General features: G+C 40.1%; 1 long non-coding RNA gene across 1 annotated transcript; it reads left to right on the top strand.

The window, feature by feature from the left end:
- The first annotated feature begins 220 nt into the window (after positions 1 to 220).
- Positions 221 to 8693, top strand: LOC144312215 (uncharacterized). Its single transcript, XR_013377675.1, has 2 exons — positions 221 to 861; positions 1864 to 8693. It is a non-coding gene; the product is annotated as an uncharacterized LOC144312215 (long non-coding RNA).
- Positions 8694 to 25924: the final 17231 nt, after the last annotated feature.

Genomic DNA, 25924 nt, shown 5'->3' on the forward strand with positions numbered 1-25924 from the left:
CATTCTTTGTCCCATCTTGCCATTTTTCAGTGGATGGGTTTTTTTCATGGACAGAATTTTCTAATTGTAATGTAGAAAGTTGAAATATTTCTCTGAGCTGCTTGGAATAGTAGACCCACCTTGAAAAAGAAAAGGAAAGAAAGAAAAGAAAAAGAAGAAAGAGAAAGAAAGAAAGAAAGAAAGAAAGAAAGAAAGAAAGAAAGAAAGAAAGAAGAAAGAAAGAAAGAGAAAGAAAGGCAAGATCCACCAATCATGAGCTAAGTTGTACTACCAGATGACCTGTAGTGACAAACTTGTACAACCCAAATCCCTCAGTCAGGGCATGTGCAGAGCAGTGGCTTGTAGTTGGCTAGTCCAAAACCACACCCAGTGTTTCCCTTTAGACCAAATGGATGGACTCAGGAGAGTAGGTGTGAGGGTATATTTGCTGCAGACTCTAGCTAGAGCATGGAGAATGTGGGGCTTCGTTGCGGGCACCTTCCAGGCTTTTCTAGCCCAACTGTACTTCTGACTCAATTGAACACAGACCTAGTCTCTTTCAGTGTATACTGAGCCTGGCTTGGAAAGTCTATTGGACAGGGCAAGTCCCTGAAATGTAACCAGCAATGTTCAACATCGCCAATTCGCAACCAAGAGCCATGCTGGGTTGGAACAGAGAACACACAAACAGTGTGGAGCTAGAGTCTCACACTGCCTCAGGAAGCAGATAAATCCAAGCACGACTACTCAGCAGGCTGAGGAAAATGAGCTCACGATCAGCCTGGCACTTCCTTGGCCACACAGGCCTGCACATTTATCTCTCCACTGGCAATGGCAGCCTCTAGCACAAACCCACTGTGAGGACTGACTCCCCAAACAAAGGTCAGGAGCTCATATAATACTTGTATTTTAGAATAGTTATTACTTGCATGTGGTATTTTAAAAATTCAAACAATATAGCAAAAAGTACATAAAGTCTTGTTTCTTATCCTCATATTGGGGTTCCTACATCTTACACACCTTACCACCCCCTCCCCAAACATTTCAAGCAAAAATGAATGTATGTTGTTACACTTCCATTTTTACACAAAGATAGAATATCTATAGTCTTTTTTTAAACAACAGATCTTAACAGATTTTGATCAAGAATTTTTTTTATGTATTTATATATATTTTAAATATTTTATTTGTTTGACAGAGAGAGAGCATGAGCATGGAGAAGGGGAGAGGGAGAATCAGGCTCCCTGCTGAATGTGGAGCCCAAGTGGGACTCGATCCCAGGACCCTGAGATCACAACCTGAGCCAAAGGCAGACGCTTAACTGGCTGAGTCACCCAGTCACCCCTTAATCAAGAATTTTTAAATCAAATTTTAATTTAATTAGATTTTTCCTACAAATTGACTATGTCATTTTCATAATTTTTTCCTTACTTTATACTCTTACCATAATTTTTTTTCTCCTACCACAATTTTAAAAGTCTGTGGTCAACCACCACAGATGTTTTTTTTTTCTTTTTTAACATTTCAGAATCAGAAAAAAAAAAAAAGGTTGTATGTTGTGTTTATTGAAGAAAATTTGGAGAACAGAGAAACATACGAAGAAGAAAATAAAATTTAAGAGTAATTCTACTACCCAGTAGCGTTTCAATGACAATTGTAGTGTTTGAGATCCAATAATTTTATAATAGATTATCACATATCCCAATAAAACACAAATGCAATTAATATATACTTTAAACTATAAAAAGGAAAAGCATTCTTCAATACATGTTTATCTACCTTAATATCATAAAGTTCAAAATTTTCAAGTTCATTACTGATAATAATGTATTGTTGTTTTGTGTATTAACTTGATCTCTATTTTAAAATTTTCTCTCTCTATAGATGGTATTTTTAAAAGAAGTCTTCAACAGAGGCACATATTGATTCTGTAAAGAATTATTTCTCCTCTCTATTCGAAGCATTCCAACAGGTATTTATTCACTACTTGAGTTACGATTGTAATTCCTTACCTTTATATACAGTATCACAGTTTGCAAGTCTTGTCTGTTCTTCTGAACATCCCTGTGAGGCAAGTAGTGCTATTCTCATTGGCTGGCTGAAGAAACCAGGCATCATGGAGGTGAATGCCTTGTCCAAGGCCATCTAGCTAGTTAGGTAGGAGAGTTGGAAGTTTGGACACTAAGTCTAGTTTGTATTCCATCAGACCATTGTGGGGACAGAAGAAGAAACACCCTACATTCCCAGACCTCTTTGGGTTCATAATGTAGCTGATGAGACATGTTGCAAAACCATTAGACACCCACAGAAGAAAACACCTGGCCTAACAGGTACACATGGTCACCCTCATTTGACCTTCTATGTGTTCCATTTAGCCAGTTTCCACTGCTTCTCACTGTTGCTTTGGCTGCTCTTCGGGGGCATCTGTGGTACCTGCCTAGGCCTTGAAGGCCTTTGAAGAGAGCTCTTGATTAGAAGTTAGAACTTTAACTGCGTTAAAGGCAGGGCAGAAGATGCTCATTCCTCCAGTAATGGAGATAGTTCACTGACAAGTGAGAAGTATACCTTAATTGTACTTGTCCTAGTGGCTTAAAAATGTTTTTCCTGCACCCATTTGATTTGTTCAGTCATTTACTGATTCATGGTTGAATTCAACAGGCACCACTGGGTACCCAGCATGTCCTCAGTGTAAGACACCCTGCAAGCCCTAGAGGAGGACGGATAAATAAAACATGACTTACCCCCTTAGGGAGCTCTGTTTCCACACGATTCTTCTGGTTACTCAGGCAACAGACTTCGGTAGATAGCACAGAATCCACACTTTGAACCTAGACACAACTAGGTTGTAGCTCTGTAAAGCTATCTCTTAGCTCAAGCACAGGCCAGGAGGCTTTTGTCTCTTTTTGATACCACAGTCACTCTTGTGAAGAGAAGGTCTCTTTTCTGGGACCAGCATTAAAGGTAACAGTATCCAACATGAGAATGTAAAAGACAACCCATTTGGGGCACAGAAAATAAACATTTTGATGTATACTTACAACATTTCTTTTACTGGGTATGTGTTTTATACGCTCTAAGATGTGTTAGTATCATACACAGTGGCTCACATACATGCTTTGTGAATCAATAAATACACATATGTGCCCGGCAGGATTTTATGGATGGGGCAGGTGATCAAGAATTTGGGGTTCGGGACTCTAAAGCCACAGCTACACTGCTTCTCCTTTCTGTGGAAAGGCTCATTTGGGAAGCTTTCCAAAGTCATTGAGTTTGATTTTGCCCTGATGGCTGAGAAGAGAATTCTACAAGGTTTCTAGAGTATAAAGTTCAAGTGAGTTCCTACAGATTGTGCCAGACTGTGTCTCTAACACAAACAGAGGAGAGATGGATTTCTTCTTCCCTGAATAAGCCCTTCCTTCCTGTCAGGATGCTGAGCTTGAAGAGCTGGCTTTTTCCCCCCTCATACTTGGAGGATCCTCTTTGTTTGTTGTTGGGGCCCTTCCTATTTTCCCAGATAAACGCTTCCACTCCTTGTTCCTCACCTAGCTGGAGTTGGAGGAGAATCACTGGAGTCCTGAGTTCTCAGGATTCTTCTATTGCCAGGCACTTAGATTTGGTAACAGATGTCCAGCATGATCCCCCATGTGTCAATTCCAGAGCACTCTACCAGCTTCACTGACAAGTGTAAATTCTCATTAATCCAGTGTCTGCACACAGAACACTCTGCCTGCTTTCTGGCCCAGGAATCCTTTCTGGAATGTAGATTATTTTTCACTTTTATCTAAGTGTTCTATTTTTTCTTTCTCCATCCCACCTCTGCTTGCATCTTGGGTATCATTGAAGTCATTGACAGCTTATGCAAAATATAGATTGCTTTTCACTAAAAGGATTATGAGTCTGTGATAATTCAAAAAGTACTTAAGGAATGTGGGTTGAGATTGTTTGAATTGCAGAAAGATCTTTAAAGACAGATTTTTTTTTATCTCCTTGACATATGATCAGTCTGATAAAAATTTCAATTTTGTTTGTTCCAGAAACCCATCTGTAGCATAATATGAATTTTACTCAAAGTATCCTTTTCCTCCTGTTCTGGTGTTTACTAAAGTCCTTGCATAGAATGTCTGTGTTTTGAGATGGAATTTGGAAAAATTGCTCATCTACATCAGAGATAAACCAGATGAGTCTTGCAAACATCCACACCTGGCTTCAGATAAGAATTCTGAGCTTGTCAATTACTAGGGCCTCCTGAGGGCAAAGGCAGGCTGGCAAAATAGTTTTTGGATAAGTAGGCCATTCTGGAGGATCTTTTCTTCCAAAGCAAATGAGAGATTTCTGTCCTTGATGCTAGTATCATGACACGCGGATGACATCTATGCCTAGGTAGGGAAGGCTAGCTGCTGTAAGAGACACACCTTATGGTATATAATGGCTCAAACACGATAGAAGTTTATTTTTTGCTCTGATGGCAGCACTGGGTAATGGGAAGGATGACAGGACCACTATCATGAAGACAATCATTCAGGGATCCAGGCTCACAATGCTCTCGTATTTTCAACTCGTGATTTCCAGAATTGCCCTAAGAGGCGACTCCATTCAGCCATCCAGAGGGCACATTCAAACATGGAGAAATGTGTGTGGCTGGGCCTGGACGTGGCACATCTGACTTCTCATACCCTGTTGGCTGGAACGCAGTCACACAGCCATGCCTAACTGTAAGAACAACAGGGAAGTGAGGGCTAGTTGTGCATCAGAGAGGAAAAGGAGAATATAGCATCAATCTCTGCCACCACATACTTACCCTTTGTCTCATAGAAAGATTTATTTCAGAGGCCCCCTTTACCAAGCCGTGAGAATCAGTTGTGTATTCTGGGGTAGCTCTGGAATCCCTCTCTCAGGCAAGGGGTAGCTCTGGGATCGCTCTGTCTTGGAGCCCTGTCATTTTAGAGAAGGCGATGAATTCCTCCTAATAGAGTTAAATGGCACAGAGTGGATTTGGGTGTTCTGCAAAAGGTTTTTGGATGATCAGCAAATCTCAGCTGGAGGAACAAGCAAGGGTGACCTCTCTGGAACTGGACACACAAGTCTGCATATCTAAGTCCTCTTTGGCGTTCGCGACCCAGTGTTTCCAAGTGTCTGAAAAACTGATACACACTCCCTTTTCACTTGATCAGGGGAAATTCTGGCCATATCTTTGCAAATAAAAATAATTCTTCCGCTGAAATTGCCTACTTGTTATCTGCAAAGACAGCAGGGGTTTTTTAGCAAGAAAGGCCCCAGCAACCTGCCTGGAACATGGGCCAATTGATGGTCTGGGCAAAGGCTGGGAGGCTTTCATCTTTTGAAGGAATTAATACATAGGGCATCAGCTGAGTTTCCATTTCAGTGCAACTTAAGCCTGAGTGATAAAGGCAGCCGTGTTCTGTGAATCTTGTATTACATAACCCTCATGTGATCGAGGGCTGCTATTTATAGTTTTCCATTGTGTGGGGCTCTGGACTGGGTTACAGGATGCAGCTTCCTTCTTCTCCAGCCTCCCAGAGGAGGTCAAAATGACTCTGCATTTATCTTGAACTTCCATCTAGCCGAGGTCTTTTAAAACTGCTCTTGTTTTATTGTCAAAAATAATTTTGGCTTCTACCTTAGCCTGAAGTTCACTCGTTTGTTCATCTTTCATCCATCTATCCATTCATTCATTCATGTAACGTTGAGTGAATGCCTTTCAGGCACCAGGGATACACAGTTGAGTGAAACATGTCTGGAGTGGGGGTAAGAGGTTGAAAATTTTGATTCTTAGACTCCATCCTAGACCAATTAAAATGCAGCCTTTGGGGGGTGAATTCTGGGCATAGGTATGTTTTATAATCTTCCCAAGAGTCCAATATGCAGCTAGGCTTGATAACCACTAGAATTTGTAGGCACTGCAGCCAAAGTAATGTATAAGGTTTAATATGCCAAGAAAGGGACCAGAAAGAGAACCAAATAAAGACAGAATCCAAAGTGGGTAGTGAGAACAGTGTAGAGAGAATTGGAAGTTGTTAGATATAGAGAATGAGAAATAACGATCCATCTGTGGTAGATTTTCAACCTTTCTACGTTTTAGCTTGTGTTGTTGGACAACATTTAACCACTCTGAGCCTCTTCTTCCTCATTTTAAAAGTGAGGATAGTAATAATCTTTACATCCTAGGATTGCTGTGACCATTTAGTCAAAGTGCCTGGTTTGCAACAAATTGGTTATTTTTGTTATTATTTGGAATTCAGGAGGAAATATCAAGCATAAAAAGGTGGGTAGTTAAAGACTTGAGTATGTTGGTGAATTATACTGAACATTCAAAGAAAATTTAATACGTCCATCTCAAACTCTTTCAAAAAATTGAAGAAGAGAGAACACTTCCAAACTTATTTTATGAGACCAGCATTACCTTGACCAAAATGTACAAGGATACCACAAAAAGAAAGAAAAAAAATTATAGGTCAATATCCCTGATGAATATAGATACAAAAATTCTCAACAAAATATTGACAAACCAAAGTCAACAATACATTAAAAGGATCATCCACCACGATCCAGTGGGATTTATTTCAGGGAAGCCAGGATGATTCAACATTTGTAAATCAATCAATGAGACACTGTATTAACAGAGTGGAAGATAAACACCATGTGATCATCTCAATTGATGCAGAAAAAATCATTTGAAAAAATTCAACAGTCACTTATGATAAAAACTCTCAACAAAGTGGGTATAGGGGAAATGTACCTAAACATCATAAAAGCTATATATGACAAACCCCACAGCTAATATCATTCTCAGTGGTAAAAAGCTGAAATCTTTTCCTCTAACAGCTGGAACAAGACAAGGATGCCAACTCTTGCTACTGTTATTCAACATAGTATTAGAACTCCTGACCACAGCAATTAGGCAAGTAAAAGAAATAAAAAGCATCCAAATCAGAAAGGAAAAAGTAAAACTGTCACTCTTTGCAGATGATGTGATACTAAAACTTTAAAGACTCTATCAAAAAGCTGCTGGAGCTAATACGTGAATTCAGTGAAGGTTTAGGATGCAAAGTTAATCTACAAAAATCTGTTTCCAACACAAATAAAAAACTATCAGAAAGAGAAGTTTTTAAAAATTTCATTTACAGTTGCATCAAAAAGAATATAATACCTAGGAATAAATTTAACCAAGGAGGTGAAAGACCAGTACACTGAAAACTATAAGACATTTACGAAAGAAATCGAGGAAGATACAAATAAATGGAAAAATATTCTGTGTTTATGGAGCAATTAACTTTTTAAAATGTTTGTACTACTCATGGCAGATTCAATGCAATTCCTATCAAAATTCCAGAGGCATTTTTCACAGAGCTAGAACAAATCTAAAATATATATAGAATCTCAAGAGACCCCAAATAGCCAAAGAAATCTTGAGAAAGAAGAACAAAGCCAGAGGTTTCACATTCCCTGATTCCAAACTATACTACAAGCCATAGTAATCAACACAGTATGGCATTCACGTAAAAACAGACACATAGATCAGTGGAACAGAACAGAAAGTCCAGAAATAAACCATGCATATATTGTCAGGTTACAACAAAGGAAGTAAGAATATACAATGGGAAAAGAACAATCTCTTAAATAAATGGTGATGGGAAAACTGGACAGGTACAAGCAAAAGAATGAAAATGGACCAGTATCTCACATCATACACAAAAACTCAAAATAGATTAAAGACCTGAAACCATGAAACACGTAGAAGAAAATATAGATGATAAGCTCCTTGACATTGGTCTTAGTGATGTTTTTTTGGATATGACTCCAAAGGCAAAGCAACAAAAGCAAAAATAAACAAATGGGACTACATCAGACTAAAAAGCTTCTGTACAGGGAAGGAAATCATCAACCAAACAAAAAGGCAACCTAATGAATGGGAGATGATATTTGCAAATCATCTATTCAATAAGGGGCTAATATCCAAAATATATAAAAAGGTCATCAACTCAACAACAACAAAAAATCTGATCAAAAAATGGTCAGAGGATCTGCATAGATGTTTTTCCAAGGAAGACATACAGATGGGCAATATACATGAAAAGGTGCTCATTAGTCTGTAGCAAAATGCAAATCAAAAGCAGATGAGATATCACTTTGCACCTGTCAGAATGACTAGTATCAAAAAGACAAGAAATCACAAGTGTTGACTACGATGTGGAGGAAAGGGAACCCTTGCACCTTGTTGGCAGGAATGTAAATTGATGCGGCCACTGTGGAAAATAGTATGGCAGTTCCTCAAAAAATTAAAAATAGAACTATCATATGATCCAGTAATTTCACTTCTGGGTATCTATCCAAAGTCATACCTGGGTATCTGGTATGAGGAGAAAAATTAAAACACTAATTTGAAAACATATATACACTCCTAAGTTCATTGCAGCATTATATACAATAGCCAAGGTACAAAAACCACCTAAGTGTCCATTGATAGGTGAATGGATAAAGATGTATGTGTGTGTGTGTGTGTGTGTGTGTGTGTGTATAGTGAAATATTACTCAGCCACGACAAATAATGCAATACTGCCATTTGCCACAACACGGATGGGACTTGAGGTTATCATACTAAGTGAAATAAGTCAGAGAAAGACATACCACATGATTTCACTTGTAAGTGGAATAAAAAAAAAAAAAACAAAACTCAGACTCATCCATACAGAGAACCGGGGGTGGGGGCAAAAGTGATGAAGGAAATCAAGAGATACACACCTCCTATTATGAAATAAATAAATCACGGGGATGTAAGGTACAGCATTGGGAATATAATCAGTAATAGTGTATTCACTTTGTATGGTGACATATGGTAACTGGACTTCCCGTGGTGACCATTTCACAGTGCATGCAAGTGTCAAATCACTATGTTGTACACACAAAATTAATATAATGTTGAATGTCAATTATACTTCAATAAAAATTCATTATCAAAAAATATGTGAAAGAACAATTAGATACTCAAAAAAATAAAGATCTGAGGACAGATCTTAAGTGATTCTCTGATGCTGCCAAAACTGGGAGAAAGCTCAGATATCAGTGTATCTGGGACCTCAGCTCCATATGCTGCATCTTCCTTGAGGAAAGAGGAATAATTATATTCATCTTAAAAGTAATGCAAATATGTCGTTGGCTAGAATGGCAAATTTTGTCAATTAATTAAGATTAAAATAAAAGTTCATTTATTTTGAAAAGCACCCCCTTATTTGGAGGACACCTTAGGGAGTGCTCAGGCCTCCCTGTGGGTACCATTCACATCTCTGCTACTAGTGTTTCCCGATCGTTGGGTGGAAAGCACAGCTTTGAGCATCATGAAAGTCTCATCATTCTGAGTGAAATGGGACACTCAGGAGGTCATTTTTTCTGGATATTTATGTAACCACCGTCAGCGATTTTTCCAGTGATAGACTATATAAACATGAGTAGATTTATATATTCAGTATATTCCTTTTTTGATTTGTAGCAAAGAAGATAGCACATTCCACACACCATTTTAAGCCCTGAATTTTACTTTAACAATATATCTTAAAGATTATTGATATCAGCCTATAGTTTCATTTTTAAAAATTTTAATTTAATTTTTTTAAAAAGATGTTATTTATTTGAGAGAGCACACATAAGCAGGGAAAGGGACAGAGAGAGAAGGAAAAGGAGAAGCAGGCTCTCTACTGAGCATGGAACTGGATGCGAGGCTCAATCCCAGGACCCTGAGATCATGACCTGAGCTGAAGGCAGATACTTAACTTTTTTTTTGAAATAGTTGTGCAAGTGGTCTGATGTAGTATAATTTATTTAACCAATATTCTGTTGGTATTTTCAGCCTTTTGCTATTTAAACATTGCTACAATGAATGATGTGCCCATAAGTCATTTTGCATATGAGACCATATTTTGTTCTAGAAATTCTTTTTTTTTTTAAGATTTTTATTTATTCATGAGAGATAGAGAGGCAGAGACGCAGGCAGAGGGAGAAGCAGGCTCCATGCAGGGAGCCCGATGTGGCACTTGATCCCGGCGGGATCATGCCCTGAGCCAAAGACAGATGCTTAACTGCTGAGCCATCCGGGCGCCCCATGTTCTAGAAATTCTTGAAGTGCAATGACTGGTTTAAAGAATCTCTGTATTTGCAGATTGCCCTTCACAGGAGTTGCTCTAATTCCCACTTCCACCAGCAATATAGGAGAATGCCTGCTTCCCCATACTCTTACCAACCGAAGTTGGATTTCTGCCAATGGACTAGGAGCATTCCAATAGTGTAGTAAAGTGTATCTCTCCCACTGTGAGTGACATTGAACCCATTTTCATATGTTTTTAAGACTCATTTGGCTTTTCTTGGTGGGGATAGTTGGTTCTTATCATTTGCCTATTTTTCATTTGGGTCATTGATTTTTTCATTATTGGTTTCTGGGAATTCTTTATATATTTAGGTAAACCAGCATGGTGCCTTTTGCAAATATCTTTTCCTTCTAGTTCTGTCATTTGTCTTTTTTTTCCCCATGGAGCATTGTGATTTCTGTGTTTTATGCATGTCATAAATACAAAGGCATTCTGCACTCTGAGATTTTTAAATAATTCTTCCATGGTTTCTTATGTCAATTGTAATATGTTATTTTTTTAAACTTCCACATTTTTGTAACACTGGGAATTTTTAGATGGCCATCTAAAACCTAAAATTGAATAATCTATCAATCGACCTAAAGCCTTTAACTGAATAACTTATCTTTTCTCCCTTGATTTGAAATATTATTTTTAAAAATATATTAAATTTATTACATACTCAATTTCCAGATGTTATTAGGTCTACTTCTGAACTATTTTCTTTCATTGATCTCTCTATTCAAATATCAGTACTATACATTTTTTAATCACCATAGCTTTATAATAGGCTTTAATTTTTGATTTGGAAAAAAATCTGGTGATTATTCTTTTTCAGAATTTTCCTGACCACTTTTGCTTGCTTATTTTTCCATCTAAACTTCAGAATCAACTAACTTAAAGTTAAACTTAAGTTTGAAAAGATAATATATTATTGGCTTTGTATAAAACACTGATTAACATAGAGAGGACTAAAAAAAAAAAAAACCCATAGAGGGGACTAATGGCTTTATGTGTGTTACCTTTGTAGTACAGTGGTCCTGCCCCTTGGTTAGTGTGATCCAATGGATGTCAGACTCACAGATATCACCAATCAGGTATAACACTACTCTGCCTATGGGGTTGACTAAGTGACGAGGAGGAGAAGCAACCAGAAGTACTTACCATTCTTTCCTGGGAAGTAGAGCAGGAAACCTCTCCTTCCATGGAAAGATGAGAAACAAGTGGATGGATAATGATGTTTGCCATTAACAGTGGGATTTGAGGGACACCTGCTAGGGATTCCTCTTGGGATATCTCAGTAGCTCTATTTTTTTTAAGGTTCTATTTATTTATTTATGGGAGACACACAGAGAGAGGCAGAGGCAGGTAGAGGGAGAAGCAGGCTCCTCATGGGGAAACCAATGTGGGGCTCCATCCTAAGATCCCAGGATCACACCCTAAGCTGAAGGCAGATGCTCAACCGCTGAGCCACTCAGGTGTCCCTATCTAAGTGGCTCTTAAAGGAGTTTGGTCTTGTGATTCTGGAGATCAGAGACACTAAAGGTTTATGTGGAGTTATTTCATCTGCTGAAAAAGATGCTGAGAGGCAAGTGTAGGATAAAGAACATGGACTTTAGAGCCCAAAGAGACTGAGTATAAACCCCAGCCTGCCAGTTGTATGATCTGGAGCACTTAATTTCTCCAGCTCTCATTTTTCTCACTTTTATACCTTACAGAATTGTCAGTATAGAGTAATATATGCCAAGATTCTAACACAGCACCTGGCATACAGTATATAGTGAATATATAGTCTGATGCACATTTTGAACCAAAGACAAACTTCAGTTTCTCTGATGGTCTTGGCAAACTTCTCCTGCAGCAAGTGGCCCCAGACACCAGAGAGGGACCATGTTCCCTTGGCTCCACGGAAAAGGCACCTTTAAGACTGTTTCTGGAATTCTAAGCATTTCAATTCTTGCTCTTGGTTTGTGACCCACTGACTCAGGTTCTCTTATCTCAGTGCATTGCTATGCATCTCACTTCACAGGAATTTTTTTTCATGCTTCCAGGTCATCCTCAAATGGAGATATTTCACATATAAACAAATAGAAACTTGATCTTTACGAAGAAGGGCTGATTATGATTTTAATATATGTTTATTTAAGAAAAAATGGAAAATGGGGAAAAACATAAATATTATTTATAATGCCATAAAACTGAAAATGCTTATTTGTATATATATTTCCTTCTGGGCTTATTTCTATGTCTACGCCCTCCTCCATGGACTTGATATTGTATAGACATGTATGTCCATGCTTGTGTAGACATGTACACCCATACTCACACTCATATGTAATTGGATCATAGTTCATATATAATCTGGCATCTTTTTAAACATATTACATCTTTCTTTTGTGTTTTGGGAAGTTTGTGGTCAGTATAATTTTTTACTGCTGCATAATGTTTGGTACTTTTTTCTTTTAAAAGTCAAAAATTATGCAAGCAAATTTTATCTCCATTGACACTATTTAGGGAGAGGACACAAGGATTGGAGAGTTACCGTTTATACATTTTCATTTAAATACTAAACAAGCGAAGTGAACAAACCATCAGTTGGTTTTTGAAAGCTTAGAATAATAAATAAAAGCCCATTTAAAATCATTGTTCCTACATTGTTTTTTGTCCCTTTTTTAGGAAAAAGGTTTGAATATTTTTCAGGCTCATTACTGAGTAGCTTGCGCAACACTATTTTTACAAGGGGCCCAACAGAAAGCCAGGGTTACGGCCTCCCTTCCCTTTCCAGAACACAGAGTGTTTATCTTTTCTTTGGGGGAAAAGTTGATATTTTCCGTAAAGCAAAACAACCTGGAAATCTAAGATGATTTACTTGAGCCAAATGGTAAATAAAAAGCAAATAAAGTAAATTAAGGAATATTTGTGGGAGAATGAACTAGATCGGGTCTGTCATTCTACCATGACCCCTTTTTGCTGTGTCTCTGGTGGTTGACCACAAGATGTCACTATGGCTTTTTTAATCCTAGTAATCACGTAACCAGCTGGGGGTGGGGAAAGAGCAGGCAGAGAAAATCTTACAGTTATATGCAAAATGGAATAGTATTTTTTTTTTTTTCCTGGCAGCCAGCCAGGCTAATAAAAAAAAAATGTTTTTAAAACCAACACTAGGAATTCAAAAGGCTTTCAAGAAACATCTGCACAGTGAAACTGTTAACTCCAAAGAAGTCCAACATTGTATTTATACTGTATAAATTAAAATGGAAAATAAAAACCCATTTGGGCCAGTGTGCAAAAACTCCAAAGCAAGAGAAAACTACTTCTGAAGTAGTTTTTATTTGTAGAATGATGGCATTCAATACGGAGGAGGTAATAGCTGAAAACAACTGAAATCCTGCCCAGTGAAGCTTCAAATAACCAGTTTCCAAAAACAAATATTGTTAATTAACCAAATTTCCCTTCATGGACTCAAGTTTTAGGGGAAAGAAACAAATCTTTTTTTTTTTTTTTTTTTTTTTTAATGCAAGCTGCTCTGATGTTACTTGGGTAAAATGGTTTGCACATAGAACTAACACAGTCTGCAGTGCCCCTCTGTATAGCACATCTGTAGGTAGGCAGAGGGGACCCGGTGTTCCGGATGGGGTTCTGAAGAACTGAGAGCTCCTGAGTCACCAAAAGATTACATTTCTTTATTTACATAGAAGGCAAGAGAGTGCTTTAGGAATAATAAATAAATAAATAAATCCAATAAATCCTTGGATGTGAACAGCCATCGATTGGCTGGTCTTCTGGGCCCCCCACTTAGATGCAGGTGTCCACATGCATCCCTTCAGCCACATGGTCATAGTGTAGCCAGCAGCCTGACCCAGATCCCTAATCAGGAATTTGGGATTGAGTCAGTTGAGTCTCTTTGCAGATGACCACACAGTAGCATGCACACTCTGGAACTGTTGGTCACCATAGTTTCCATCTTGTCAATGGAGAAGTGAAAACATAAGTGTATGGGGAGAGAGAAGTGTGAAGGGGGCACTAAAGAGCATTGACAGATAGGGAGCTTTGATGGCATCCAGTTCCAACCTGTCCTTGAGGTCCAGAGTTAACTGTTCTTTAGTTTCCAGAGAAAGCTCTGTATCCTCGAGGTAAATAATCATTTTGTTCAACCAAACCACTCTGGTGGTTGTAATTCATTTCAATGCAAAGTGTCTTAATATACAACTTTTCAGGATGATTTGGAGCTCAAGTCATAGTAATTTTTTTCTCTTTGCACTTGAAACCTTCTCTGCTCCTCAGTTGTCTTCTGTCCCCCATCATTTATCAGATATTTAGGTTCTGGGCTATTTTATTTGTTCTTTGTTTTTATTTTTTTTATTTTTATTTTTTATTTTATTTTATTTTTTTATTTGTTCTTTTGAACCAACTCTCCTAGCTTGCTGAAGGATAGTGTGCATCACCTAGAAAGGCCTTAAGGAATGGTTTGAAAGATGGCTTTGGTCTCTGTGATCTTTGGCTGAAATGGGCCTGTACATTAGTTTTCTACAATAGCATTTCTTCAAATTTGTTCTTTAGAACATTAACCCTGAAATTGTTAAGGAAACAAAGGAAGTATTCCAAAGTAAAATAAGTTTGAAAAAAAATGCAGAGTAAAATAAGTTTGGGGGAAAATGCAAAAAAAAAAAAAAGTCTCTTGAAGGCTTACAGTTCACATTAATATATTACAGGCTCTGACAAGTCCTGCAATAGAAAAGGAATCTAAATTTGTTTAGCTCAAGATTTTTTCTAAACTTAGGAGATAATAGATTTCTTTTGCGTGTATGTGTGTGGAAGACCATGGTTAATCCTTACTGACAACACTTTAGAATGTTAAGATGCTTTATAGCCAAACTGAGTTTGAGGTGGGCTCACTTTGGGAATTTTTATAGAAAGGCCCTGGAAAGGGGCACCTGAGTGGCTCGTTTGGCATAGGGTTGCTTTCAGCTCACTGCATGATCTTGGGTTCCTGGGATTCAGCCCTGAGCCCCATGTTGGGCTCCCTGCTCAGCAGGGAGTCTGCTTTTCCCTTTGTCTCTGCTCCTCCCCTTGCTCACTCTCTCTTAGATAGATAGATAGATAGATAGATAGATAGATAGATAGATAGATAAAATCTTTAAAAGAAAATCTAAAAAAAGAAAAAAAAAGGCCCTGGAAATATCTCAATCCCTCAACCTCCTACCTCCTAGCCCTTAATTTTTTTGTATTTTTTTTTATTGGAGTTTGATTTGCCAACATATAGCATAACACCCAGTGCTCATCCCCTCAAGTGCCCCCCTCAGTGCCCGTAACCCAGTCACCCTATACCCCCGCCCACCTCCCTTTCCACTTCCCCTTGTTCGTTTCCCAGTTAAGAGTCTCATGTTCTGTCATCCTCACTGATATTTCCCACTCATTTTTTTCTCCTTTCCCCTTTATTCCCTTTCACTATTTTTTATATTCCCCAAATGAATGAGACCATATAATGTTTGTCCTTCTCCGACTGACTTACTTCACTCAGCATAATACCCTCCAGTTCCATCCATGTCGAAGCAAATGGTGGGTATTTGTCGTTTCTAATGGCTGAGTAATATTCCATTGTACACATAGACCACATCTTCTTTATCCATTCATCTGTCGATGGACACCGAGGCTCCTCCCACAGTTTGGCTATTGTGGACATTGCCGCTCTAGCCCTTAATCAATCAGGCAATTAGTCTGAAGGCTAGGGAATGGCCCAGACCTCCAAGTGCTGTAGGAGAGATTGCCTTATGGCCTTTCTTGCAGCCCCTACATTTCCCAGAGTCCTGATTTTATGCCTTCTTTTTATGCTTTTCACAATATAATATACACAAAGTACATAAATCACAAGTGTATAGTGATGGATTTTTGCAAACTGTTTCATACACTACTGTAACTAGCACTAAATTAAGAAATGGCATCACAAGCTTCCAGAGAAGCCCCTTCATGCTCTTTCAGGTACTTTTCCACACAAGAGTAACTGTTGTGTGACATTATGCCTTCTCTTTCCAAATAAATGGTGACATTATGGAGGATAGGGAGGATCCTTGATCTCCTTGTATCCTTGCCCCATCTCGAACAGGATTTAGTGGAAGTTAATTCATTGGACAAACCATAAAAGCACAAGTGCCCACTAGCCTCCTGTAGGGGGGGTGGTGGAAGGGCCCTGCAGTCAGCGTGGCTGGGTTCAAACCCTGCATCCGGCTGGCCTTGTATGAGAGACAGGTAGAGGGAGATCTGATGTCCACCTACAGAGGAGGAGGTAAGGTGAGAACGGACAGAGAGATTTGAAAATGTTGGCCTTGAAGGTTGGAGTGAAACAGCCACAAGCTACAGAATGCTGGCAGCCACCAGGCTCTGTAAGAGACACAGAGCTGATTCTCCTCTAGAGCCGGGGAGGGAGTGTGGCCCTGCCAACACCTGGATTCTGGCTCAGTAAACTGATTTCAGACTTCTGGCTTCCAGAAACTAAGAGAATACATTTCTGTTGTTTTAACCCATCAGGTTCGTGGCACTTTGTTAGGGCAGCCATGGGACCTAATACGCTTGCCACGTGACAGGTGTTGGGCGATAGCAATGAAGAAATCACAGCCTCTTATATTCTAAGGTGGAAGACAGACAACGGACAGACACACAGATGCAGAATCTAACGCCGGGCAGTGATGCTTGCTGTGTAGGAACAGGAGAGCAGGGTGGGGGGAGCCCAAGGAGCCTCCCTAGAGGGGAGAGAGAGGTAAGACAGGAGCTGGGCGGTGGGCAGGACCCCGCAGGTGGTGCGCTTCCAGGTATGGCTTTGGGATTTTTCACTGTGTTTGGGAAGACCGCGGGCTCCTCTTCAAGGTGTCCTAAAGGGGCCCGGGACTGGGGCCAAGTTGACTGCTGTACCTGTGCCCTCAAGAGGTTTCTTTAACCTCTCTAGATTGGGATGTCCTCCACGCAGGTAAGAGCGGCTAATTCGTAAGACTCTTGCTCTCAACACAAGAAACCACCGCGCACAAGCCCGTCCTGCAGGAGGCAGGTCACCAGCACGGTGCTCCCGGGCCGGGCCGCTGCCCCGGGGCCCTTCCATCCCTCCCAGGGTCTGCTTCTAATTATGCAAAGGGCTAGACTCTTAAGCACACACGTTTCGGCCAATCCTAGATGGCCGGGGCTGCTTCCCCACCCGCAGAGCGGCGGAGCCACGGGCGACGCTCCGTCAGACCAGGGAAGTGGAACAAAGAGTCACGGATACCGGGTCCCACCCCGCCCTGTGCTCGGGAGCCTCCCGGAACCCGCAAGCAGCTCCCGTTCAGCACCCTCCGCCCAGGCCCCGCCCCGCCCCGCGCCCAGGCCCCGCCCCGCCCCGCCCCGCCCCAGGCCCCGCCCCGTGCCCAGGCCCCGCCCCCGTCCAGGCCCGGCCCCGCCCCCAGGCCCCGCCCCGTGCGCAGGCCCCGCCCCCGTCCAGGCCCGGCCCCGCCCCCTCGGCGGTCCTAACCCCCCACGGCTCAGCCCCAGAGCGGACGCTAGTGTCTTTCTAATTTCTTCCCAGAGTGATTTGACAATCACTCTTTTCTCGTCAGGGTCCTAGTCTGAGGCTGGAGAGCCGTCCTCCCCCCACCGCATTAGAGTAGAAATAGACCTCTCAATTTCAGGGGTCTAAAGACCCTTTCAAGGGATATTACAAAGGAAGGGGAATTTTGGAGACATTCTGGATGCATATTCTTGAAACAATAAAAGGATGTGGCAATAACCATTAAGAGACTTTGCTTTCTCCTGTTTAAGCCTTCTAGCCTCTAAAGCAGAAGCTGAAGAAGGTGGAGTATTAGGAAAAGATTAACTTATGTATTCAATAAACTCTTTTCCCTTTAATTCCTTTTTTTTTTTTTTAATTTTTAAAGATTTTGTTTGTTTGTTTAGAGCACAAGCAGGGGAGGGGCCGGGAGAGAGACCATCCCAAGCGGACTACCGGAGCAGGGGCCCAACACAGAACTCAGTCCCATCAGCCCGAGATCGTGACCTGAGCTGACACCAAGAGTGGGACACTCACTCAACCACTGAGCCACCCAGGCACTCCCCCTCCTTAACTCCTTATTTTGACTTAATTTCTGACTAGAAGAAAAGTCATACAAATAATGCAAAGAGTTGCCAAATTTCCTTTTCCCAGATTCCAAATATTAGTATTTTACCATGTTTGCTTTTTTTTCTCTTTTCTTCTCTCATACTGTTTCCTGAACCATTGAGGGTCAACTGAATTGATACCTTTCCCCTCTTCACTGCTCATTTCCTTACAACAAGAATGCTTTCTTACATAACTGCTGTGTGATCAAAACAATCAAAATAGTTTGTTTTGATAATATTATTTTTTAATTTACAGACTTTATTCAGTTTTTTCCAATTGCCTTTTTTTATATAGGAAATAAAACCTCCCAGATGATATGTGGCATTCACTTGTCATGTCTCTATAGTTTCCTTTAAGCTGAAATGTTTTCTTGGTTTTGCTTTGTCTGCCTTGATATTGACATTTTTGAAAAGTAAAAACAAAATATTTGGTAGAGTGTCAGTGTTTGGCTTTGTTTGATATTACTTTATGATTAGATTCAGGATGTACGTCTTTGTTAGGAATACCATAGCAATGATGTTGTGGCTTTCTCCGTACACTACATGGGGAAGCACATGATGTTGATTTGTTGTATCGCTGATGTTATTAACTTTGATCGCCTGTTAGGGTGGCAGTAAGCTTGTTATGAAAGCTATAATATATAGGTCATATATATCATATGTAAGCTAAATATAATATAATAATATTATATGTGCTAGGCTAGTGGTTCTTAAACTTCTGGTCTTGGGAATACTTTTCACTCTTGAAATTTATGGAGAGTTTCAAGGAGCTTTTGTTTATTTTAGTTGTAGCTAACAGTATTTACCATATTGAAAAGAAAAATGAGACATTTAAAAATATTGACTTAATGTATTTAAAAATAAACCTGTTATGTAGTAACATGAATAAAACATATTTAAAATAACTGTACCGGGACACCTGGGTGGCTTAGTGGTTGAGCACCTGCCTTTGGCCCAGGGCGTGATCCTGGAGTCCTGGGATCGAGTCCCACGTCGGGCTCCCTGCATAGAGCCTGCCTCTCCCTCTGCCTATGTCTCTGCCTCTCTCTCTCTCTCTGTGTTAAGTGAATAAAATCTTTAAAAATGAATAAACAAATAAAATAAAATAACAGTATGTTCTCCAAACAAAAAATTAATGAATTGAATGTCATGTTATACATTTTTACAAACTTCTTTAACGTCTGCCTTAATAGAAAGCAGCTAGAATCTCATACCTGCTTCTTGAGTCAACCTGTGGCAATATGTTTTTGGTTGAGGTATATGAAGAAAAGAAATGCACATGTAATAGGAAAAAGAAGGCATATTTTAGTAGCTTTTTCACATGATTGTGGATAATCTTTGATACTATACCAAAACTCAATAAGTGGTAGTTTCCTAAAGGTTAGCTGCAGTGTAAAATCTAAAACCATTATCAATAAAAATTTTGTTCTCCATTATAGTAAAATCCACTGGTTCATCATGCGCTCTGAATGGATCTTTTACTCATGCATGCTTTTGTTAATATTATACACTAGTCACTTGAAAAGTATTGGCTCCCAGAAATACATATATCTTCTAAACGTTGCCATTTCTTTATAGAGTAACAACAACAAAATCCCACATGTGAATACTGATCATTTGAAATGTGACTAGATCTAATTAAGATCTTTTGTAAATGTAAAATATATACCAAATCTTGAAGGCTTCACATAGAAAAAAAAAATGAATGTAACTATCTGGTTAATAATGTTTATATTTGGGGCAGCCCGGGGGGCTCAGCGGTTTAGCGCTGCCTTCAGCCCAGGGTGTGGTCCTGGAGACCCAGAATCGAGTGCCACGTCGGGCTCCCTGCATGGAGCCTGCTTCTCTGCCTCTCTCTCTCTCCCTCTTCTGTGTATTCTCAGAAATAAATAAAAATAAAATCTTAAAAAAAATAATGTTTATTATATGTTGAAGTGATAATCTTTTGGATATATTAGATTAAATAAAGTACATTATTAAGACCACTGACCTCTTCAGAAAACTGTGTAGATACTGAGATGCTGTGAAATTCACAGTGGTGGATACAAATTTCCCAAAATTTGGGTCCCCCTCCCTTTCACTGTCAACCCATACCCAACACTTACTTCCTGGGACCAGTTACTAAACAGAGTAACAAAGCCTCCTGGGGCTCCTCGTGGTTCTCTCAGGGCAGAAGGAGGAAAGAATTACCACTCCCAGGGAGTACCAGAGAGAAGGCACAAGTTTTTCTGGGGGGGAATGAAGGGTGCAACTCTTAACCTCTGAATAATCAAAGAGGCAACCAATTTACAAATGTGTGCAAACATATTCCAATGTTTACTATAGAAGGAAGAAAGAGCATGGCTTCTTTAGAGGAAGACTATGCTAGAAGGCAGCTGGTTAGGGTTTGGGTGGTGGGGATGGAGGATTCTTAAAGCACACAGAGTGTCTTTTGGAGGTGATAAAAGTGTTCCAAAATTGATTGTGGTGATGGCCGTATATACCTGAGAATATGCTAAAACCATGCATTGTACACTTCACATGGATGAATTGTATGCTACAGGACTTATATCTCAATAAAGCTTAAAAAAAAAAACAGATTTCCCCAAATTTGAGTTTTCACTTGAATACTCACATTTTTATTATTGACAACAAATACCATCAGTTGTTTTCTTTGAAGTGACAGGTGTACTTTGTTTATTTTGAGAAAATGCCCGCTAAATCTCCAATTCTGAATAACCACAGTTTGTCTGTCAGTTGTTCTTTCAAGGAAAAGTGCTGTTCCATGAAAAAAGCCACTGCTTCAGCTCACAATTCAGACACGGGTGCTTTTCTGGGAAAACAAGTAACAACATCTGTACTGGAGTGTGCAGCAGGGTGCTTTATGCATGCTTCCCTTTAATCATGGAGAATGTTAAACAGGGAAGCATTCAGGGATCAGGGGTTAATAAAATTAATACATTGTACTGCTTAATCAAGGACATTTTATTTTATTTTTTTAAAGATTTTATTTATTTATTCATGAGAGACACACAGAGAGAGGCAGAGACTCAGGCAGAGGGAGAAGCAGGCTCCCTGCAGGGAGCCTGGATGCGGGACTCGATCCCAGGACTCCGGGATCTTGCCCCAAGCCGAAGGCAGACACTCAACTACTGAGCCACCCAGGTGTCCCCGTGCAACATTTTAAAGTAAAACTTGCACTTCCTTTAAACGGAAAGTGGGTGGCACTGAAGATTGCTGTGACTATTGTCAAATATGGGGCTACCCCCTTGGTTTGTGCTAAGGTGTCAACAGTTTTACACACTGTTGCTTTTGTAATTTGTGCAAGTGTCAACATAACGAAAAGGCAAATAGTGTCTTAATATTAGTACAAAAATATTCTGAGTTTAAAGTGTCTCAGGGATTCCCAGAGTCTGCAGACCACACCTTGAGACGACAATAAAACACAAACGTCTATAGGGGCACCTGGTGGATTAGTCAGTTAAGGGGCTGCCTTTGGCTCAGGTCATGATCCCAGGGTTCCGGGATCGAGTCCCGCTTTGAGCCCCACATCAGGCTCTCTGCTCAGTGAGGAGCCTGCTTCTCCCTCTCCCTCTGCTGCTCCCCCTTGCTTACGCTCTCTTGTTCTCTCTGTCAAAGAAATAAATAAAATCTTAAAAACAAACAAACCCACAAGCATCTACATAATATACATATTCTGTCCTCCATGAACTTAACATCTAATTGCACCAGCCGACCAGCTGACAAGAAGCAGTACTAGGGAAGAGTTTATAGGCATATGTAAGTTATTGGTAATATTTTAGTTCTTGTTTTGGTCCTGCGTGTGTGGAGGCTGGTTATATGACAAATCTGTGCTGTCTACTGGCCGCATGTGAATACTGATCAGTTGAAATGTGACTAAATCTAGTTAAGATTTTTTGTAAATGTAAAATACATACCAAATCTTGAAGGCTTCACATAGAAAAAATAAATGTAACTATCTGATTAATAATGTTTATATTTATTATATGTTGAAGTGATAATCTTTTGGATAAATTAGGTTAAATAAATTACATTATCAGGATTAATTTTATCTGTTACTTTATACTTTTTAAAATGGAGCTGCTAGAAAATTTAAAGCTATATAGGTGGTTTCCATTATATTTCCACTGGGCAGTACTGTTATAGATAAATATATACACAGATAAAATTGAAGACTGATTATAAAACAAGGTCAAGCATAGACCAGTGATGATAATGCATTGCAAACCAAGAATTATTTTTCAAAGGATTCTGTGCATATGAGGTCAAGGGCAGAAGAGAACTTTATTTAAACAGGGTAATGAAGATTATCAAAATCATTTGATAAAGATTCAGGCTGCTAAGAGAGCGCAAAGGAGGGGCGGGCAGCCAACCCAGCCTTGGGAAGAGCACAGAAAGACCTCTTCCCAGAGAAAGAGATGTCTCAGCTGCAGCTAAAGGAATATTAGAAAATTCTCAACCAGCACTCTGAGAGCTCCAAAATTGATAGGGGCTATTGTAATGCTGTTACATCACCACCTGCTGCTATTTACATAAAACTCCATTTTCCCTGAGGCACTTCTATTTAAAGGGGAGGTTTATTTTACTTTCCTGCATTTCTCCAAAGAATCATGAATTTAAAATTATATATTTCAAAATCTGGGAAACATCTCGGCTTATACTAAGAGATGCTTTGGAATTACTATTTAGTTTTATAGACACACATGGGGTTTTGCTTATCCACATCTTGCCAAAAATGTGACCTTTCATATCCAGGATAGTAAAAACCTGACTCCAGGATACATAGAGCCACACATGGCTCTCGGCAAGAGGAAAAGTAAAAAAATACACGTCTGCAAAGACATAAAAATGATATTATGGTTCATCCTGCAATGACATTATATTGACATTATGGTTAATGCCAAACCGAGCAGTGGGATCCCAGTGTCAGGACCTTGATAATTAGCACTCTTCCAGCCAAATTGCTATCATATTGATTGAGAGAACAGGAGAAGAGTGGAGACAGGATTTAAACTGTGTTTAGGGGGAGCCTGGGTGGCTCAGTAGGTTAAGCGTCTGCCTTCGCTCAGGTCATGATGTTAAGGTCCTGGGATTGAGCCCCACATGGAGCCCCATCTCAGGCTCCCTGCTCAGTGGGGAGTCTGGTTCTTCTTCTCCCTCTGTGGCTCCCCCTGCTTATGTGCTATGTCTCTCTCTCAAATAAATAAATAAAATATTAAAAAATAAATAAATCAACTGGTGTTTGGATCTCTAACTTGACCTCTCCCCTCCTTTTCCTTAGATGGAAAATGTGTCTGAAGTCCTCAAGCCTCTGGGTCAGGCAGGTCCTGGCACACATGGTCCTCACTGCCTCTGCTCATTTGTTGATGGTCCACTGGAGTGTAAGTGCTTTGAAAACTGGGGCCTCAAAAAAAAAAAAAAAAAGAAAACTGGGGCCTCATCTGCTTTGTTGGTACCTGTTGCTTCCGTGCCAGGGACAATGTCTGGCACCCAGGGGAGAGGGGGGCTGCTGTCCTGCTTACGTGGCTCAACCCACTGTGTCTTTCTTGATGGGAAACCTACACAGAAATTGTTCTGTTGAGCGTCGTTGAGAATGATAATGTGTCTCCTCACCACGGATGCTCTCTGTCCCCCAGGAGGCTAACAGGGGACAAGACACAGTAACAAGTGTTTAGTGGTTAAGCCGCCTGCTACTCGGGCAGAGCGGGAGCTGGGAGGAAGAGCCCAACCATCACTCTCCCAAACTTTCCTGCCTTTCACCTCAAGGTCACTTCCATGGACACAGTGCCTTTTCTGTGCTGTGCTGGCCACTTCACAAACATCATTCCCAGTCCTTACAACAACCCTACAAGATGATGGTTATTAACATTGTCATCATCTCCATCTTGCAAACCAGAAAACTGAGGCTGCTTGCACGAGTCCATGCTGTTAGGAATAATGAGCTTAGCTGGGATCTGAACCCTCCTGCTATTTCACCCCAAAGTCTGGCCTTCCTCTTCCATCCATAGGAAGTCTGGTCTTAGGGTCTGGAAAGCCAGCAGCTCGAGGGGAGAATGAGTGCTTCTGGGGCACCTGGAAGAAAGTGCGAGTGAACAGCAAGTACTACCTGTGGCTTTTAATATTTCCCGACCATTTGTCACGGCGAGGCCTACACCAAACACGTTCCTGGTGTATCCCAATTATCTGTGGGTAAGATTTTTATAGAAAAAAGGAATCTCAGGCTTGAAGAAGTCACAAATTTGTGCTAGGTCTTAGAGCTAGTGAGTGGCAGAGCCAGAGTACAGACCTTTCTGAGCCTTAGGTCCATACTCTCTTTTTTTAAAAAGTAAATTTTTGGAGCAAAAGGAACCCTCCTGCATTGTTGGTAGGAATGCAAATTGGGGCAGTCACTGTGGAAAGCAGTGTGGAGGTTCCTCAAAAAGTTAAAAATAGAGCTACCCTACAATTCAGCAATCGCACTGCTGTTTACCCAAAGAATACAAAAACACTAATTCAAAGGGGTATGTGCACCCCTATGTTTATAACCACTTTATCTACAATAGCCAAATTATGGAAGTGGTACAAGTGTGCACCGACTGGTGAATGGATAAAGAAGGTGTGGAAATATTACTCAGCCATTAAAAAGAATGAAATCTTGCCATTGGCAATGACATGGATGGAGCAAGAGTATTATGTTAAGTGAAGTAAGTCAGTCGGAGAAATACAAATACAGTAAGGTTTCACTCATATATGGAGTTTAAGAAATGTGGGATGTCTGGGTGGCTCAGTGGTTGAGGGTCTACCTTCAACTCAGGGTGTGGTCCTGGGGTCCCTGGATCGATTCCCACATCAGGCTCCCCGCACAGAGACTGCTTCTCCCTCTGCCTCTGTCTCTGCCTCTCTCTGTGTGTCTCTCATGAATAAATACATAAAATCTTAAAAAAAAAGTTTCACTCATATGTGGAATTTAAGAAACATAACAATGAGCATGGAGAAAAAAGAGAGAGACAAACTGAGGAACAGACTCTCAACTATAGAGAACAAACTGATAGTTACCAGAGAGGGAGTGGGTAGGAGGATGGAGGAGTACACTTGCTGTGATGAGCACCGGGTGTTGTATATAAGTGTTGAATCAGTATATGGTACACCTGAATACACTGTATGCTAACTGGAATTTAAATAAAAACTTACAAAAATGTAAAAAGTAAAAAAAGTAACTTTTATCTGAGTAGGCGTTAAATCCATGTGGTTCAAAAACATCAAAAGGATATTCGAAGGTATGCAATTAAAAAGTTTGCTTCTGTGTCCAGCACCATGCCCTCTCTTCCTGTAGGTAACCACTCTCACTAGATTCTCATATATCTTCCCAAAGCTGCCCTCTAAGAAGAAAAGCAAATGCAAATACAAGTTCTTATTTTCTGCCATTTCATACGCAAAAGGTAGCATATTATGCATCCCCAAATGTTGCTCTTTTCATTTAATGGAATATAAAAGTAACTAGGGAGCTTCTCTGCTGTGTACCAGACCCAGTTCTAAGCATTTGATGAATATGAACACATTTAATGCTCTCATCAACCCTATGAGGTAAGAACTATAATTATCTGCATTTTATAGATGATTATATTGAGACACAGAGATGTTAAGGACTTGCCTAAGATCACACTGCTAGGAAGAGTGGAGCCAGCTTCGGACCTGGGTAGTATGGCTCCAGA

Source organism: Canis aureus, chromosome 4 (genome assembly GCF_053574225.1).
Source record: "Canis aureus isolate CA01 chromosome 4, VMU_Caureus_v.1.0, whole genome shotgun sequence".
Lineage (NCBI taxonomy): Eukaryota > Metazoa > Chordata > Mammalia > Carnivora > Canidae > Canis > Canis aureus.